General features: G+C 34.3%; 1 protein-coding gene across 4 annotated transcripts in view; it reads left to right on the top strand.

The window, feature by feature from the left end:
- LOC148657543 (cadherin-18) overlaps positions 1-16,518 on the top strand; it is a 345,544-nt gene that overhangs the window by 44,114 nt on the left and 284,912 nt on the right. The window contains exon 2 of one of the 4 annotated variants that reach the window (XM_088643964.1): positions 7,493-7,572. The exons of the other annotated variants lie outside the window; for them this stretch is intronic. The gene's annotated coding sequence lies outside the window, so the exon portion shown is untranslated. The remainder of the gene's footprint in view (positions 1-7,492; positions 7,573-16,518) is intronic. 4 annotated transcript variants of the gene reach the window in all.

The following is a 16,518-nucleotide window of genomic DNA, read 5'->3' as shown; positions in this document are numbered from 1 at the left end:
CTATATTTGTTGTTTTGTCTCTCCCCTTTCCCCAATCCTTATTTGTGCTGTCCCCATTGTGCTGCTCCCGCCTCTCACTCCTCCTCCCTCCCAACCTTTGTTCTCCTGCTACTTTACCTTTGCCTACTGCCTTGTCTCTCTCACACCTGAAGAAGGCTCCACGGCCGAAACGTTGTGTTCTCTTTCTTCTTTTTTTCAGCATGGAATAAACCTATTACTTGTTCCTTTGTAGCCTACCCATGCTGACGCAGCTACCCACCTATAGTACAGTATGCCCCATGGGTTGTGTTACAATGTTAATTTTAAAGAAGTTCAGTGTATTGAATTTAGTCATTGACTATGAGGATTTTGAATACTTGAATCATCCCCCCCATAATCTTCTTTCTTCAAGCCTAAAAACATTCAGCACATTTAAACTTGGACATTAAAAATCCCATGATACTGTTCAAATGAGCAAGGATGTTATCATGGTATCCTCACAGTTCAGCTTTCTTTTGCAGAATATGGCTTCCATAAATTTCTTCCTTAACTGTATTGGTTAAATATCTTGCGGGATTGTCTCCTTGCCCAGATGGGTGTCACAATTCAGGAGTGAATGAAGTGGTTGAACAACTATATGAAATACTTTGGGATTCTTTAGAATGAAAGGGGCCATAGAGATTTAACAGATTGCACAAATGACTAGTGGTGTTCAGGCAGTTATGTTCATTTAAACAGTAACACTACTGTGTAACATCATCCTGCAGGTTGATACCTACAGGTATGATGTTTAGTTTTCACTGGCTTAGATGTTTATAACATTATCTGTTGTTTACACTACTGTACAATTTGTTTTAATACCAGCATGTGCTATGTAGGACCACAACTGATAAAATATTAAAACAATTTTCCATGGATTATGACTTACAAATTCAAATTGTGAAATTTGAATTTGAATTACCCTATTGAAATTATATTGAGCTGTAACTAGAGGTTTAGAGTTAATTGGCAATTGGAAACTTTCTTGAATATAAAGTCTGAGCATCTTGCGAAAAATCATTATCATTGCTACCAGAATGCTATGTACTGAGTTTAATGTTAAGTAAACAAACACTTTTTGTACAATTTAGTTTATAATCCACATTTCGATAAACTTTGTGGTGGATGAAACCTTCAAACTTTAAGATACAAGTCTGAAGCAGGTTTGCCAGATGAAATCTTCTGTTTCAATATGCAGACTTTCTCAGGAAACAGGCATTTTGAATTTTGAAAACAAAATAGCAGTCAGGCAACTGTCTAGATTTATGCAGGCACCTTGTTTTTTCCTTAATTTGATAGTACTATATTGTCATTAGAATGATACCTGCCAAGTCTGGAGAGCATCAGCCAAACAATTTATTCATAGTAGCAGGCAATTGATGGCAGAGTGTGGGAGGAGAATTATCACAGCAACTTATGAGATGAAATTTGCCAGCTTATTTTGTCCATGAAATCTGAGAACTTTCATTTCAATCATTTTTCATAATTTAGAAGTTAAGAGTTTAAATTTAAGAACAAAGTATGGTCATCTTTGTTCCTGCAGAAACACCAATACAATATACTGTATATGGCAATGACATATTTAATATCATCTAGTAACAATTTTGGTGTTAATTATTACAGCAACTAGAATAAGGATGCAGTGCTTCTCCAATACTTGACATACATTGACCACATTGACCACTGGAACAAGTAAAGGTTTATTCCATGCTGAAAAAAGAAGAAACTTAACATACATTTCGGCTGTGGAGCCTTCTTCGAGTATGAGTGAGAGAGGAAAATTGGCCATTAATAAAGCATGGGAGAACAAATGCTGGGAGTGGAGAAGAGGCAAGAGCAGAAGAGAAGCAGAGTTGACACTCAGGTGGTGCGAAGTCGAGAGAGGTGAAGGGAGGTGTGAAGTCAAAACCTGCAAATGAATAGAGAAGATGAGAAGGAAAGTAGTCTGTCGTTGAGAGAAGGGGGAAGGTGTGATCCTAGTTTCAGGATAATTTTGGTTTTGTATGTTTTTCTGCAATATGAGTTCAGAAACCTCTCTTTGAGAACACAGATGAAGAGATCAGTATGATCATGGCCATTATAATTGAAATGGGAAACTATGGGCTTAGAGAGATCTTTGATCCTCACAGTCCTGAGATGTTCCGTGAAATAGTCTTCCAGTCTCTTTCCTGTTTCACAGTGTAGATAGGTGGGCATTTTCAGCAAGAGGTGCATAAATAAGGTTGCTGGAGGTACAAGATGTCATCTGAGTGATCTGGAATTGTCCAGAGGGGCCTTGAATGTGTTTGGTGTTGGATATATATTTAGAGGTGATACAGTGAGTTCTGTTGCAGAAGAAAATGCCTGGTGTGGATGGTTGCTGAGGGCAGTCGAGGAAGCTGTGAACAAGAAGGCTATGCAGATTAGGTGGTTGGCGATATGAGATGATGGGGCAGTCTGAGAAAAGGGACTTGATTAGTTCAGTAAGAATGTTATATTGGTGGACACAAAACCCTGGATCTTGTCACAAATGAAATTGCTTATCTGCTCCAGTATATGTGCCAAGTTGAAACTTTCTCAGATGTAAATTTGTAGAAGAGAAAAATAATAGAATTTCTCACACATTTTAGAATAAAACATAACCTCTTCCCAGCAGAATGTGGAGAAATGTTTTAGTAGAATGAGTGCAAAGGAAAAAAATCTAAATATTGAAGCAATACTTTTACAATCCTTGACATCCATTGACCACAGTGTAACTTACACATACATACCGTAATACCTATGAGGGATAGTATACCCTGAGGGATTGATATACCTGGAATGGTTTAATTACTAAGGTCTTGGGTTAACAAGACCCCAGATGATGATCTCTCTCAGTACTAGCAAATAAATATTGCCATAAAGGGAGTCAAGTCACAAAAAAAGGTAAAAAAGAGAAAAAACAATCTTTACCCATTGGACAAATACCTATTTTGCAAAAATAGTAGTATATGCCACTTATGGTTACTTACTCAGGGCTCCACCAACCCAAAACAACATCTTCATATTCCTGCGTTATATCCCTAGTGTACCTTTCCCATTAGCTAAATCAACGGTGTCATCACAGAGATTTCTCAGAAATGTTTTAAGCTTGTCTTACTGTTGATTGCCATTCGATGGTAATCTTCAATGACCTTGCTGCTTATGGAGCCACACTTCCTTTATCTTTACCTGTGGTCATTTTGGTCACAGTTTAACATCTCATTTAAGCCCACATTTAATTATTTGGTGAAATTTTGTTATTAACAGGAATAACACCATCATTGAGAAAAATGATTTAAAACAACTGTTTTTTTTTTCTCTTGAAACAAAATCTTATTAACTGACATGGAATCCTAAACACTTTCTTATATTTCTTATTGGTTTTCCCAAATAATTATCTATTGATTGACTTATTTGAGGCTTTAAAGACGTTTTATGCCTTTTAAGGACAGTTTTATTTTATCCTGTTAAACTTGTAAAACAAACCTCCTGTAAACACTGTCTCTAACAGTGTAGAATATTATGGGTGAAACTGAAGGAAGGAAGTGATTAAAAGGTAAACCATTAATTTTAATGGAGTTGCATGAAAGACTAGAGATTGTTTTTAATGGATGTTTTAACTCTTCCATATCTACAAAAAATGTTTCCAAAAATACGATGTAATAAAGGTCAAAGGATATTGTACTGCACACCCACTTTAAGTGCAATTTTTTAAATTGAGTATTATAATTACTACATCCTGAATAATTTTCCCATGAAAGTATATTCTGTGAATTGAACCTAGTCCTCATTAGGGACTTCACATCATGGGGAAAGACACTGGACCCACTTCAGAGTTCTTGTGGCAAAAAATAGAACATGATGAATGATATGCTAACTGAAGGTGAATTAAATGTCACACTTGAAATTGTAATTATATCAGTGCTAATGAATGTACGGTAATTTCTTTTTCTGACGATTAAAATTGTGCAATTTGAAAAAAAAAACTTGTAAAGTATTTCTTTGATATCTGTTGAAGTATGCACATTAAAATATTTTCCTTTCATTGAATCCCACCCCATTTTACATGCCCTAATGAGTTTTTAAATTTAATAATACAGTGCATTTAGGTTTTCTGCATATGATAGCAAGCCATGATATTTTCTTGCCTGTTAGTGATTGCAATGCAATGAATTTAGTCCTGCAGTCCTAATTTGCTCTGATCTCTTGCTCTATATAATTAACATTTTTTTGGCACTCTTCTTTAGATTTGTTTTATCTTGTCAAGAAAAAGTTTTTAAAAATCACACAATAATTGACTACTAAATTAATATTCTAATTTCGATTTCTTTCTGTTGTTTGGACTTATCCACTTATGTAATATCAGATACGCACCAGCATGCTGAATCATTGTAGTAGGCTGATAATCTGCTAAAGTAGTTTGCCATTTATTTTAAAGTTAATGTTGCTGCTTAAAGAATTTGTCACTTTAAATAAAAATGCAAATTTGCAAATAGAATAACACAAAGGAATAATTGTCTCCTTTATAACAGAAAGGATACATTTTAGTTTCTGAAGCAGTATTAAAAAATCACTTTAATTTCTAATTTAAGTCAGAACATAATGAATTATTTTAGACTTGAAATGCTTGTTTAAAATGAATTAAATAATTAATTTAGGAATTAATGTAAACACATAATTATTTATATTTAGTAAGGAACAAATGTTATGGTCTCTGGAATTAGAACAGGATCTCTCTGAAAAATTTAGGGAGACAGTGCCATCCAGTGTCAGTTAAAAAAACCCTTTTTTAATGTTCAGTTTTTGCAATTTGTGAAAATATATTTCCAGTACTTTGTATTTTTACCGTTTTTAACAGTTACAAAAAACAAAATTAAGGAAAGCAGGGATTATATGCACTATTATAATGTAGCGTTTAAAAACTGTATTTTGTAAACTTAAATTACACATGTATCAATATTTGACCATATTTAACATGGATAGTGATATGTACAGTATATGTACAATAGCTTTACAGTATAGTTTATCTTTATATAGTTTCAATATATTTAAAATAAATTAATAAATATATTAATATTAATATTTTAATTTAAAATAAATATATTGGGGTATAATCCTCAAAGTAATTATAATGAGTCATAGAAAATATTTCTAGCAAATAAGTTAATATAAGGATCTCTAAAGTAGATTTAAAAATGTTACTAAAATTATTTACTGTGATAACATATTGTAACGCATGCGGCGGACATTGCAGGTTGTTCGAGCCGGCCAACCAACGCGGTGATGTCACCGCCCTTCCCTGTGAATAGCGGGAACCGCAGCCGTCAGGCTGACAGGAGATTTCCCTTTAGCTCAACTGGCCTGGTCCCTGTTGAGTGACGCCGGAGGCCTGGGTTCGAGTCCCCAGCGGTGGGGGGCCGACCTTAGGCGGCAGCGGCAAGGGCGCATACCCATGTGAACCCGAGAGCACTACAATATAAAGATATGTAGATTTTAATACTATGGTGCCTGAGGTTTTTACTCTTACAAATTAAGGGTAGTAAAATGGACCTGGAAAACTGATGACTTTAGTGTTCTGCCATGTTACAAAATCATAATGTAAATAGTTTTTAGGTGAGACAGGGATAGAGAGGCATTGTCGAAACACAGCAATATATCATCAGCATAAATTAATATGTAATGTCAAATATTGTTGGCAGAACTAGGGTAAGAAAGAAAAAATTGAAAGACACTTTTTTGTAGTGGCTTCAAAGAGAAGGCAAACAACAAGAGTAGAAATTCCCAATGACGGCCTCTATAGATAGAAAATGATCCTGTTAATACCATTGCCAAAGGGTTATCATATTAAGGTTTAACAATATTAGTGATTTCTGATCTGAAATTGGCCATGTATATTCAGTGGAAGAGTGCAGGGAAAAACAATGTCTGTCGCTGTGTGTTTAATACGAAGAAGGTGTCAAATATTACAAGGTGTCCTTTAATAAAACTTGTCTGACTGTGGTGTACTGAGACAGACAGCACAATAGTTCCTTTGCATACAGCTTGGAAGTCAGACATCAGAATAAATCAATGAGACAGGCAATAATTTGCACCAAGAGTGGGGATTGCCTACATTTTCCCACAATTGCTTTGCATGTCTGAACTGCATATTTTAAAATAGAAAAGGTAAATTGTGCACTTTATCTCCATAGTATCTGACAACAGAATCCCTGTGCTGATCTAACTCCCAAGGATACCTGAAAAGTATTCATTGCTGCAAAGTCTTAGGGCTAGTTATTGGCCGTTAAAAGAACAAGTCTGAGTACATTTGCATATACTCTATGAAATTTTGTACAGAACAGATTGAATTATATTCTAACAAGACACATTGAGTGTTTCAATACAGTAACACTGTAAAAACTCAGATGTGGAAAACGATCTAAGAAAAATTGTTTTTCAATAGTCAAAACATGATTTTCTGAAAGAGTTATAGCCTTCTGTTAAAGTTAGTAAGATAGCTGATCTGTCAAAAGTAGCTTAGTCCATAACTTTATACATACTGTATTTTACTGACCTAAATACTTACACGGTACCAAACAAACCTACACAGGTCAATGGATCCTATTTACCAAGCTTTTGAACAGATAACTGATTGGTGCATGCATTTTAAAAGATTACCTAAACAAAGATAAAAGGTTTTGATTAATGTTCTGATTAATTCATTTGTATTGATAAAAGTTACACAGAATCATGTTTCACTTCCACTCTCCATCCTACCAATACTGTTTTATTAAGAGAAACAAAAATAAAGTTTTTTTTAAAATTTCATTACCTAATCCATTAAAAAATATGACCATGATAAATAATTTACTTTTCACAGCCTCTTGATCTGACTTGCTGTATTTCATTTTCTTCTTAAGGTTCTAAACCTTGTGCTCTATAAAGATGGTCAATTCTGTTTCTGTACGTAAAAGTATGTCTGCGTCTGTGTTTGTGTGTGCCCTGGGATGGACTGGTATTCAGTCTGGGATGTATACTGCCCTGTGCCAGCATTGGCTTCGACTCCCTTGCGACCCTGTATTGGATGGGGCATTTAGAAAATTTAGAAAATGGATGAGTGGATTATAATTTACTATTAAAAGTACTCTTTTTAACTCTTTTTAAATACTCTTGGGAAAGTATTCTCTGTGGTTCCATTTGCAGAAGTACCACATTTCTGTATTCGACATCCAGTTTTCACATTGCAGTTGTCAGAATACATCAACTAACTTCAAATTATAATCACCTTCCATATACAGGATAAAATAAAATTTTAATGTAAGAAGTTTGTTTCATAAAAAGGGAAACAACTGAAAAAAGAAGAGCTCATGATAATGAAGTGTAAACTTTCTCAATCATAACCACTGGCAATTTAATTTAATGTCAAGACCTTGTGACAGATGAATGGTTTGATACAGTACCAATTCTGTGTTTGTTTGATTCTAATATGTTTTAGGTATAGAAATGTTTCCAGTATTACCAAGCTGTCACTGCAAGCCCTGTGGATGAAAAATAGCATTAGCATGGATCTGCAGAGTAAGTCAAGGCTTTTTCTGCTGCATGTTGGGAGCACAAAACAGAAAATCACCTACTGTTCAGCATTATGAAAGTGACTGCTGGGGTGTTTCTCAGTATGTATAGTATTGTAATTGAAGGCAGTGAATGGGAATCCTATCGGTATTGTCATGTTTTAAGGCAGATGTATTTTCTCCATAGTTAAACGTTATGGAAAAAATATCTGGGCACAGACAATTTCTTGCATTTCCTCTTCCCCTGCTAAAACAAACTTTACCTTAAAGTATGCAAATAATTCTGCAATCACACAATAATGGCTTAGTGATGTAAGATTTGACTATGATATTTACCACTCAGTGGCCCTCAGTGGGTAATGATTGGTGTGAATTTATTACGTACAGTAGCACAAAACACATCCCCTACAAGCTGCAGGATATAAAACACATAATATAGGTAAATCTGGAAGATTTTATAATAATTTGGGATGTTGATCTACAATCAATTTTCTATCCCTTCTGTTTAATATCTTTTGCATTACAGGTAATGTACTATACTTAATAATAATGTCACTGAGTGAAAGTCAATCCTTCATTTTCAGGTTTGCATGAATGCATTGGAATTAATTACGTGAACAACAGACATGAAGATACAGTACCCTTAAAAAGTATTCACCCCTGTCAACAGTATCACATTTTGACGAATTACAACATGTCTGATTTGTTTCAAATGAACATTATTTTATCCATAACTGTAATGATCAAACTGAAAACCTATATGAAGAAGATTCAATGTCAGCTTAAAAAGTCCAAGAAACTCCTCAAAAAATGAAATTTATTGATTGAGAATGCACACAACCCTCTATGTCAGTACTTGGTAGAAGCATCTTTGACAGGAATTACTGTCGTCAGTATTTTTGATTAGGGTTTTCTCAGCTTTACTCAGTGGAATGCTGTAATTTGATTTTCTGGTAAAATTGCAACAGTATTAACAACATTGTAGGCAATAGTTGGTGGATATGTGTCTTTGAACCCTGTCATATATTGTCTATTAGTTTCAAGTGAGGATTTTTACTGAGAAAATCAGGAATATTCACACTCTTTTTGTCAGACTGCGTCAGTGTGTATTTGGCCTTGTGCCTCAGGTCATTTTCCTGCTGAAATGTGAAATTTTGACCCAGCTTTACAATGTTAGGCGATTCAAACAAGTTTTCCTCTAGGAATTGTCTGTACTTTGCACCATTTTACCCTCAATCACAGTCTACTGATGTAAAGCATCCCCATTGCTTCATGCTGCTACCAACATGCGTGACAGTTTGAGATTGTGCTGAAAGGGTAATGTGCTGAGTTGGGCTTTCGCCAGATGTGACGCTTTGCATTTACAAAAAGGTACATTTTCTTCTTATTTGGCCATTAAAATGTCTGCAGTATATCTGCAGAATATCTCATATGATATTTAAAAGGAATCTCTTTTAGTAAAAGGTTTTGACTCATTCAGTTTTGCATAGGGAATGTTATATTGTCAATGTAAGTACAGTGGCTCCCATCTCAGACACAACTTTCTCATTCAAAGTCACATTTGGCTTCAAAGTTCCCTGTTTTTGTGGCTGTATAGTTTGAAAGGGCAGCCAAATCTAAGTGGTGTCTGCATCTCTCTGGATAACCATTATGCCTTTAGATAAAACAATGTGCATACTCTTCCTCTTCTTTGGACAGAAATACTTACAAATAACAGACTTCAATTTACTTAAAGATGCAAGTGACCATTTCTGATATATACCTACTACTATGCTTTTGAGATGCTTAATGTAATATCTATATGAGGGATGTAAACACATTTATGCTGAAGTTGGGTTAAGTCTTAAAATCAGTCAGAGACTTTCTGATTTTCTTTGTAAATGAAGTGATTTAGGCATGCCAGCGGAAAGTGGCTGAAATATATACGATTGACAAACTTTCAAATAAAAGTCATGGAGATACTATTTTGATTTGTTGTTTTACAGGTTTGGAACACATTGTGTAGATTCTAAATATAAACATAATGTAAAAATCTAATGTAAAAAAAACATTAGGCAGGGGGATGAACAGTTGTTCTCACGTTAGTGTGTGCTTATTTAGAAATGAAATTGACTCTAGTATAAACGAAAGCACTAGTTTAGTGTTTCATATTAGTTATGTTAACTTGCACAAATATTCCAAAGCATATGGAAAAAGGAACAACTGTTTCTCTTTTCCATCCCATTATGTTATTTTTAGGTCTGTAAATGCTACTGTCTACAGTATGTTTTTGAATGCATCCTCTTATCCTGTCTAAAACTCTTGACATATTTTGGTTGAATATTTCCTGGGGCCACAGCATGTCAACAGGCAATGGTATCAATGTACATTGCAGCCTGCCCACAATTTATTTGGTCCTTATTTTGGAAATGCAAATGGGAACATCTATCCATACTTTATCAAACCACTTCCAATACAGGGTCATGAGAGAGATGGAGCATATCCTGGCAAGGACGGGTACATGGCAGGATATAGAAGTAAAAAACACTATACCAAATAATATATCAGATTTAACTTTTATTTTTATACCAACATTTTTGATTTATCACTTTGTGATGATGTTTGTTATGCATGTTCAAAGCTCTCACTGATGACTTAATATCAGTCTCAGCACATCTTCAGTGTAAAGTCAGCATGACTTTTGATTACACTTTGTGAGTACTCTTGATTCTCCGAGCAGGAATACAAATTGTTAATTTATGTAAGTGTAAGCATACATTCAGGCATAGAATGTATCAAATTCGAAATGGAACAATTTCAGAATGTAAATTTAAATGTACCAATTATCTCACATTGTCTCTACTTAATTTGTATCTACTTTAAAGGGCTAGCAATCATAGACAAACAAAATAAACCTACCTACATGCATTAATAGGCCATTAAAAAAAATGTAATAAATAAACATGTTCCATGATGTGATTTTTGTTATTTTTTAATTTTGAATTGGTATTAATCTTTTAAATAATCCCTACATACTGTATAAACTAATATATAACTAATGTTAGTTATATAGTATAGTACAGTAATTCTCATAATTCTTTAGGAGGAAGGAAACATTATATTACTTGTCATAGTATTTTAGTTTTTATGAGATTAAAAAAATGAAACATTAATATTGTTATGTTCATTAGTACTATTTGAGACAGCATAGTGTGGCATGCTCTCAAGCACTGCTGCCTCAAAGTAACATGGTCAAGAGTTCAATTCTGACCTTAGGATCCTGTCTGTGTGTGGTTTGCATGTTCTCCCCCTGCTACTTTCACTTTCCTGAAACATGTTTTCTAGAACAGATTTGTTATTTTCTTTTTTTTCATGACCCTTCCATGAACTGACATCTTTTCCAAAAAGAGGTTAGAGGCATGCCTTCACTGCCCCCTTAAGTCCTACATTTCTGCAGCTTGCTACAGCCTTCAAAAAGATGAGCAGTTTTCTCATAATGGATGGATGAACTTTTACAATGTTTGAATTATATTACACACATGGGTTATGAAGTCTCAGATGTTGTTTGTGACAAACCATCTTACAAGGATGTCACATATTTTGGGAGTCTTTTTATTAGCCCACAGAGGATATATAATCAACATTAGTCAACATTTGGATTATAGCACTGTTAAAAAAAGTGCTATAATCCAAAAAGCTGTTAATGTACTGTCAAATCATAAGGTATTTTGTTGTTTCTACCCATGTACAATACATAGAAAATTGATATGTGCTTTTCATGTATATGCCTTCTGTTACCCATAATATATGAAGAGGACATTAAAACATTGTCAATCGTCTGGTAGTAAATTGACCTTTACCAATGATTAATTGTATGGTTATTTACTAAAGTGAGGTGTTTGTCAGTTTATATTAATGGACACCTCTGTGTTAAGAACTGTATTTGCCATGCATTTATATGGTGTGATTTCACTGCCTAAAATAAAAAAATAAATGCATTAATGCACCTTTATTTGCTACTTTAGTGACCACAAATCAGTTAAATTTTATTAAACAGGCAATTCATTTTTACTCATATGCAAGAAAAGACATTCTCATTAAAATAATTAAATAGCAATGTACATACTGTGTATAGTTATTGTAGAAATAACATACATTTTTTACATTCTAATATATTTACCACACTTTTTAAAATAAAACAATAAATAGACTTACAGTACATGAATCCACTTCAGATATATTCTGGATTCATTTTGACCTGGGGTATTTTGTAATTTCAATAAAGTTGCATTCACTTCTTTCCAACTATAAATCCTTCATTTTTCAGCAGGAAAAAGGTGGTTACTGTACCTTACCATTTTCCCTTAGGCTGTTTACACATATAGTTGGGTATTGTGGTTGCTTAACTGCATCCATGTATTAAAATATGTGCAGAGCTATGGAATGATAGTGTTTGTTTCAGTCAGTAAGGGTTGGAGACTGGATTGAGGCTGTGGTCTTTTTATAAACTCAGGATAAAGACCATGCACACATTCTTTGAGGGAGTCATTCCAGTAACCTATTACTAATTAGAATTAAATGAAGATCCGGTATAATGCTCCAAGTAGCACTACAAATACAAAGTTTCCTGACAAGTCACAAGTACTGCAAGACACTGTTGTCATGCAAAATTAAGATACTCTCGAGGACACATTTCTACTTAACTCCAGCAGTGCACTGCAACTTGGAGAATCCTGTAGGTATTCAGGTCATGATGTAGCCCAGTTTCAAACTCAATTGTAGGTCTTAATATATACGGTACTTCAAAGAAGTGGCTTTACTAATACATCTATCTGTGGAAATAAAATATTATACGTATATGTAATTCTTAGGAACAGGTAAAGGTTTATTCCATACTGAAAAGAAAAGAGACACAATGTTTTGGCTGGAGCCTACTTCAGGTGCATTCAAGATTCTTAGTCAAGTGTGCTGTGTTTTTATATATACAGTACAAAAGGATTTACATGTCATTGTCATTGTTTCTTTTATTGTGTCTTGATATTTTACATTTTTTAACTCAGAATCAAAATTAACCATAATATATGGTTTCACCCCTGCTGTGATAACATCAGTATGTCTGTTCATTTTAAAATATGTTTTGCATGGCCTACATACAAATTTCACTATAATACAGGTCTGTGGTGTTTGTATTAACCTTTTTTTAGAGTTGTGCTTAAATATGCACATTTATGTTCTTGTTTATGTCATTTAAATGGTATATTTCTTACAGCTTTGTGTAGTTTTAATTGCATTTTGACAATTTCACCAGAAAATAAGACATGAATAAGTTGGTTAAATGGAGCGGAGCACAATTTGAATTCAATTTAATTGAATTGTCATTGTCCTGAATTGAGTTGAAACCTTTTTGTTTTGGAATGCATCCAGGTCTTTATTTTTAGTTAATATTATGATGGTTAAACTGGTCCCCTTGAAAGCTGTTCTTCCACAATTCACATATCTTGAATTAATATATCTAAAATGTCTTATATCAGGTGGTGTGTAATAGGTCTATTCATCACCATACTGTAAAAGTTCCCTTGGTTTTTCTGTATTATTATATTTGTGAATCTACCACACAGCTTCTGAAAAATTTTATGTGGACTGAATAGCAGATGTTTTAGTTTTTTCATAATTGTGTTTTTATTTCATCATAAAGAGGACCTTTAAAGTTTTTAAACTATTATTACAGCTATAGTTGACTAGCTATAGTGTGTAACACCTGGCAGTGTAAATAATGCCACCTTCAAAGCAAAGGGGGTGTTTGCTGATATGTATGGTTTAGCTTAGTTAAGTAACTTGCAGGTAAATAATTAAGTATCAACCAGCAGTCCAGAAAGACTTCTCAAGATCAAATCAAGACAGAGAAAGAAAAACAGACCACATGAGAGCAAGTGACAGGATGATAAAACTTAAAGTATGTGCCAAGCCAGAGGTACAGTACTTGCACTGCTTCAGTAAACTGCGCCTAAGCCTTTTTCCCAGAGCCCTGAATGAGCAGAGATATTTTTACCCTGCCACATTTTTTGTGCTCGCAGGGAGTTTTCTCCCTCCATTTAGTTCGTACTACAAACAGTCGCCTTATAGGCATCAACTTGTCATTTTATTTGTTTGAATTGCCATCGATGAAACACTCTTTTTTTTGTAGTTAGGAGTCGCAGCCTTATAGGTGGATGGCTCATAGTTTTCTCAGCTCCACCACTACTTGCGACACAGTCTCTTACCTCTCCTCTCTCTGCTGCTTGAAAACTGCTAACCTAATCTTTTTACTTCATGCCAGCCTCGATCAATCTTTCAATTAGCCTGCATCACCTTCTCACATTCCCCTTGTTTATGTCTCGCTCCATCCGAAGATCCCCGCGACTGCTCCAAGACCCTGTGTTTGGAGCTCAGCTTTCCGTTCGTCATGGCACCGAACGTCAGGGACCACAGCACACATATTGTATTACACAGTATATAACATATTTTTGTAATATATAGATCATTCATTTGTACATAAAGTAGATTACACCTGTGAAAACACCTTTGTATTTACTGCTTTTATACTTTGCACAGTGGGCCATTCAGTTGAGTTCTCCAGTCCCTCATAATGAATTTCCCAATTCATTATGAATTCATGTGAAAAGTGAATTCATTTTTGACATGACAAACAGACTTGTTACAGTATGTCTGCCTCAATGTTAAAGCTAGATTACAAACCTGAGTGTCAAGCTAAGGGTCATCCGAGGCTTTCAGTGCAAGGTTTTTTCCAGTTTAGCTTATATACAGTCACAGTGGTTAAGATCCTTTACTGGGAAGCATTGGACACAATACAGAATACTCCCTGGACAGGATGCCAGACCGTTGCAGGGCACACATAGACACAAACACTCACACACTCACAGCAGGACCAATTTTACAGAAGTCCATTAATGTACCAGCATGTCTTTGGATTGTGGGAGTAAACCAGAGCACCTGGGTGAAACCCATGTGAACACAGGGAGAATGTGCAAAACACACATTCAGACAGCAGACCAGATCCAGAACTGAACCCTGGTCCCAACACTGTGAGGCAGCAATGCTAACCACTTATTTCGGTCAAATATGCATTAACCATAAATACAGTATGTTACACATTAAGGTTTCTCTAAATTAAAATTTAAAGAATATTGACAAACTGGACCTCTCTTTGTGGGGCAAGGGTTAAACAAGTTTTGCCTCAACTCTACTATAATATACTGTAAATATACTTTTAACCCACTTAAATGTGTGAAGAGCTGTATTTTGTTAGTTTCAGTAGGTAGCTGAGTCAGCATGCATAGTCTGCAAAGGTACAGGTTAAGGTTTAATTCATTCTGAAAGGAAAAGAAAAGAGACACCACGTTTTTGCTGTGGAGCCTTCTTCAGGTGTGATGGAGAGAGGAAAACCGTCAGTTAATGAAGAACAAAAGACAGGGTAGTTGAGAGGGGGCAGGGAGTTAATTATGCCACTTTCACAAATTAATTATTGGTTTTCAGTTATTATATGCTGTTGTTGGAATATTTATGAAGCACGATTAGAACAACAGCAGTAACATCTTTTACAGTTCACATTTGTCATGTTGTGCACTAATGGTATTGTTAGCAAAATGTAACTTATAAAATGGCGTTGATGAGGAAATAAATCTAAAACATATTAAATTATAAATCACTGTGAAACATGTTTTAGAAAAATTAATTGCACCCCTTTTTACAGCACTAGACCAGCTTAAGAAGGGAGTGTTATAATGGCAAACTTTCAGCTTAAAGCTGTTGTTTTTTATTATTTGCAAATAGATACAGTGCTTAATAATTAGATTCTTTACTTAGATTACTGGTGGTTATTGATTATTATAGGTCAAAGATGCAAATTGTCACATGGGAATGATCAATGTGTTTGACATATACTGTATATAAAGAGCCTCAATGTGGTAGTTGGGTTGTGGGTTTTGATAACAGTCTAGGGAACTGTCTTTTGATAATGAATGCTTCTCACTGAAACTTATTCATGTTTCTTTATTTTTGTGCTTTGCTGCTCCCTAAAGAGACATTGCTTTGTGGATACCCAAAGTGAGCAAATTTAGCCAAGATGGTTTTCTTTGTAGCTAACAGCAACAACTAATGAGCTGGAACTTGTGCAACCATCTTGGTGTCTCACCAGCAGTAGATGGATCAATATGCAAGTCTGCATGTATGCAAAAATAAATTACAGCTTGGTACTAATGATATAGAAAATGAAATACAGTTTCATTTAAAATAAGATGTGTGAAAACATAAAGTTAAATTGAAAATGTAGATTTTTTTAGAAAATTAGAATTGAACAATCTAACAGAACACAAGACAGGGTCATTCCTAAACATTTTTGTAATAGGCAGGTGCCAAGTTTGGATATGACTTAATCTGGCCCTGCAGACAAGTATGAATTCTTTATGAATGACAATTAATTTGTAATTAAAATTTTAGGTATTATAATCGTCAAGTTATATAGATCAAGTCTAGTTTGCTTTCAAAATATGTATAATATTTTCTGTCCTGTAAGTAAAAAAATTATCTAGATAAAATACATGTACTATAGGTCTACATAAGTACTTTATTTGGATAATATCTTTTTGATATTGTTTTTGTTGCTTTTGCTCAGAACTTCTTTTAATGGATTTCACAATATTCCATAATACAAATTTGTCCATGATGTTATGGTTTATTCAATGCATCTACAGAATAGAGGTAAGAGTAACTTTCATAATGTGCATTATAAATGAGAAGTATAGGTGAGAATATACCAGCCGACATATATTAATGCTCTAGTGTGTGATGTGAAAATAAATGAAACCTCACAGTTTTTTTTTAATTAGCAACAAAATTAGTATTAAATGTTTTTTATTAAATCCTATATAGGTCACTGAATCACTAGTTTTTAAATATAATGTATAAATCACAGAGT

The sequence above is a fragment of the Lepisosteus platostomus genome, chromosome 8, assembly GCF_059453375.1.
Source record: "Lepisosteus platostomus isolate fLepPlt1 chromosome 8, fLepPlt1.hap1, whole genome shotgun sequence".
In the NCBI taxonomy this organism is placed as follows: Eukaryota; Metazoa; Chordata; class Actinopteri; order Semionotiformes; family Lepisosteidae; genus Lepisosteus; species Lepisosteus platostomus.
The sequence above is the reverse complement of the archived record's forward strand: the minus strand, read 5'-3'. Positions and strand labels throughout refer to the sequence as shown.